Source organism: Aedes aegypti, chromosome 2, assembly GCF_002204515.2.
Source record: "Aedes aegypti strain LVP_AGWG chromosome 2, AaegL5.0 Primary Assembly, whole genome shotgun sequence".
In the NCBI taxonomy this organism is placed as follows: domain Eukaryota; kingdom Metazoa; phylum Arthropoda; class Insecta; order Diptera; family Culicidae; genus Aedes; species Aedes aegypti.
The window spans coordinates 474,421,411-474,425,590 of NC_035108.1; the positions used below are offsets into that span (position 1 = coordinate 474,421,411).

At 44.4% G+C, this 4,180-nt stretch overlaps 1 long non-coding RNA gene across 1 annotated transcript; it reads left to right on the forward strand.

Moving 5' to 3' along the window:
- Positions 1-2,071: 2,071 nt before the first annotated feature.
- On the forward strand, positions 2,072-3,429 carry LOC110677260. Its single transcript, XR_002501066.1, has 2 exons — positions 2,072-2,546; positions 2,873-3,429. It is a non-coding gene; the product is annotated as an uncharacterized LOC110677260 (long non-coding RNA).
- The last annotated feature ends 751 nt before the right edge of the window (positions 3,430-4,180 follow it).

A 4,180-nucleotide genomic window follows, 5' to 3' on the forward strand; every position in this document is an offset into this window, starting at 1 on the left:
GACAGGTACAGCTTGGTGAATAGAGGTGGCTTCGCCGGACAAGTGCAGGGAAGGGATCGTCGTTCCGGTCTCCAAAAGGCTTTCGGTCGACGGCGTCCCCCACTACTTGCGGCACGATGGTTTCGATCCGGTATGGAGATTGACGGTTGTGGTTTTGTAGGTGGAAATGGTTTCGCCAAGAATCTGCATAGTGATCATTTTTCGACCCGCTTCTAATCTTTCCATCGTAGTGTGTTTTGGAGGACATCACTTGGTGGGACTTACCACCCGAATTTGAGTGTTCGGGGTGCCCAAGTGCCACCGGGAGGTGGTCGGGGATATTAGGGTATTTTTTGTAGAAGCGGGTTGGTAACGTGTTGTTCTCTGAGGTCCTTTTTCTGCTGGTCATTCGACTTCCGGACGGAAACAGCCATGCTGGTGCTTTAGACGCTTTCAATTGGCGGGCTTCCGATGGTGAGGTGCTTTCGTTGAGGTAATTTGCCTCTCGCAGGGTTCTTCGCCGGACAGATTCGGGGAAGGGATCGTCGTTCTGGTCCCCTAATAGCTTCCAGTCGACGGCGTCCCCCGCAACCTGTGGCATTCTATGTTCAATCCGAGGTGGTGAGGCTCGACAGGTACAGCTTGGTGAATAGAGGTGGCTTCGCCGGACAAGTGCAGGGAAGGGATCGTCGTTCCGGTCTCCAAAAAACTTTCGGTCGACGGCGTCCCCCGCTACCTGTGGGCCGATGATTTCGATCCGGTGTGTAGATTGACGATTGCCGTTTTGTAGATGAAAAAGGTTTCGCAGGGAATCAATGTGGTGTTTATTTTCCAACCTGCTTCTAAGCTTTCTAGCGTGGTGAGTTTTGGAGGACATCACTTTGTGGGACACGGGCGTGGTGTGTGGGAGAGGTGGAATGCGTGCGTGTGCGTTGTAGCTGGATCGACAGATGGTTACGGACGGGCGAAGCAAAGCAAAGCTTGGCACGCAGACGAAAGCGCAATGAATGAACCTAGAAACTAGCGTTCTATAATTTACGTCGCATTTAATTCTATTATTATGTTTTATTTATTTATTTATTTATTTTTTTTTTTTTTTTTTCATCTCTTCCACAAATTTTGTTTTGCAGAAACACACAAAAGAGTGGGCATTTTTGGAGCGGGACTTACTTTACTTTTCTTTTCTTGAATAAGAGAGGAATGGTAAGGTTCAAGGTTTAAGCTTTTTGGATCGTTTTGGCCAAGATGATGCTGTCTTGGAACCTAATACGGCGACTTCTGGTGTGAGAAAATCACTTGGAACCAATGCAGTAATGGGTATTTGAGGAAAGGTACCGACGAGCAGATGCCGGAAATCGATGTACGATGTCTTTTTGGGATTCAAGATGTCGACTTCCGGTATGTGAAATCCCTCCCTCTCCCACGTAACAGTTTTGTTATGGGGAATTTACAGTGACTCAAACTCATATTCGTACTGTACATGGGCACTGTTTTCGCATCAAGTTGGCAAAAACACAGAAAACTTTTAAATGATATATCGACTTCGGAATTTTGTATCAATAATGAAGGTGTTGTCTATTGTTTGGTTTGGTAATCATAATCTGTTTCCATTTATTTTCATCTTTGGAATAATGGAAAAGTACTGAAAGTGTGTCTTAAAGTGACCCAATTCCATATTCGTACACCGCACAGAATTCAAGTTCTTACTATCGAATATAATAAAACAAAATGATAAAAACAACGGAATATATTCCAGTAAAAAGTTTATCAATGCAATCCGCGCATGCAAATAATAAATATAAAATCAATAAACTGCAAAATAATTCTGAATTCAACGATAATTGAATGTTGAGATAACATCAATGGTGTGGAGGTATTGTACAGCTTGTTGTGCAACAAAGTTCGAAGCTTTAATTCTTTCTACAGATGCAGTTGAAATTTGGTTCACATCGATTGAAAATAGCAGTTTTAAACTTATGAGATAACATTTTTTTTTTTTTTTTTTTTTTAAAACTTTATTTGAGTGTATTTTAACGCACGAGGGCTAGTTCTACACTTTCGTCAAGTTGGAGGGCCAGATGGGCTTCCTCCTTATTAAAGTGGTCCAGAGGGGCACCACTTTTCGCGCCCAACCATGGGGTCGCGCCATTGCTGCCTTACAAAATTTATTTATTAGTTGATAAACAGAATTAAAATAACGAGAAAAACATAATTATGTTAGACTAAAAGTATTTGATTCTACGGCATTTTACCAATTGGTTCATTGCATTTGTTAAGCTAGTTTTCTTTTAAACGTGTTTGAAAAAATTAGTTGGTAACGCAGCTGCTGAGTGGTGTGTTTTTACCATGCCTTGAAAATTTTCATATCGGCCGCGTGAGGGTTAGCTGTCAACCATTAGTGTCTACCTTTCACCTTGATCTGCTTGACGTTTGTGGTGACGTATATCCTCCCATAGACGTCAGATTTTTTCACGCTGCCAGTGGGAGAAAAACCTTCGACGGACCGTCCGCGCGGCCAGCAGGAAAAAGTCAACTGTGCAGGCGGAGAGGCCCCTCCCTGCTCGATGGTAAGTTTTCCAGTGCCATTCAGGAACCTTGCCAGTTCTGCCACTGTGCAGAGGACCGGTCGTTCCGGGAGACTCCTGAAAACGATGGTGAAACAGTGGCCGGTTTCCAGCTCCCACCCCTGGTACCCTGGAGACGAGTCCGCCACGAGGGGGAAAAAGGGCCAAAACGCCCCGTTTGGGGTTTCTTTCGTAAAAATTGAAATTCCCACTCCGGGCACCCGGAAGGCATCCGCCACGTAGGGGAGAAGTGGGCAAAATGCCCCGGAAAAATGTGTTTGAACTATTTGTTGGAAAATTATAGCTTTTGTCCTCTTTTTTCTTTCCAGGTCAATTCCGGTCGGCGAGAATCCAGTGGGGTCGGTGAACCTGGAGCAGCCGATGGGCGACCACCGTCCTCAAGCGACGAATCATCCAGTGGATAGCGAAGCAGGACAGACACTCCGACACGAGTCCATCGGCGAGGAGAAAGGAGACCCGGCGCGGTACCCCGTTCTGGTCACCAAGAAGGAGGACAACTTTGGAGTTTGCGGCCTATTCAGTTCTCCAAGCTTCCCGAGATTCTGCAGACACTCCCTAATTACCTCTCGCAGCGTGGGATCCAGCAGCATCTCTCCGATGATCCTGCCGACCGTTCCCCTAGCGGTCTGGAGCGGGTAATATAGGTCGAGCAGAGTGCCGGATGCCATCGGTGGAGCAGCTTTATCAACCGAGAGTGGGGGGAGTGGCTCCCAGGGCCGTATCACCCTCGGAGCGGGAGGTTGCCAAGCCCTGTTGAACAGTAGGGGCTGGAACGGCAACCCAGGTGAGTAGCGCATACGTTAACTTCATCAGAAACTTGGTAAATATCTTCTCTTTTTAGGCGAACTGTCAGCGTGGGATTTCGTGGGTGGGATTTTGTTGTTTGTTTTGGGTGGGTGGGCTTTTTTTTTTTTTTTTTTTTTTTTTTAAAACTTTATTTGAGTGTATTTTAACGCACGAGGGCTAGTTCTACACTTTCGTCAAGTTGGAGGGCCAGATGGGCTTCCTCCTTATTAAAGTGGTCCAGAGGGGCACCACTTTTCGCGCCCAACCATGGGGTCGCGCCATTGCTGCCTTACAAAATTTATTTATTAGTTGATAAACAGAATTAAAATAACGAGAAAAACATAATTATGTTAGACTAAAAGTATTTGATTCTACGGCATTTTACCAATTGGTTCATTGCATTTGTTAAGCTAGTTTTCTTTTAAACGTGTTTGAAAAAATTAGTTGGTAACGCAGCTGCTGAGTGGTTTTTTTTTTTTTTTTTTTTTTTAAAACTTTATTTGAGTGTATTTTAACGCACGAGGGCTAGTTCCCAGCGTGAAAAAATCTGACGTCTATGGGAGGATATACGTCACCACAAACGTCAAGCAGATCAAGGTGAAAGGTAGACACTAATGGTTGACAGCTAACCCTCACGCGGCGATATGAAATTTTCAAGGCATGGTAAAAACACACCACTCAGCAGCTGCGTTACCAACTAATTTTTTCAAACACGTTTAAAAGAAACTAGCTTAACAAATGCAATGAACAATTGGTAAAATGCCGTAGAATCAATACTTTTAGTCTAACATAATTATGTTTTTCTCGTTATTTTAATTCTGTTTATCAAC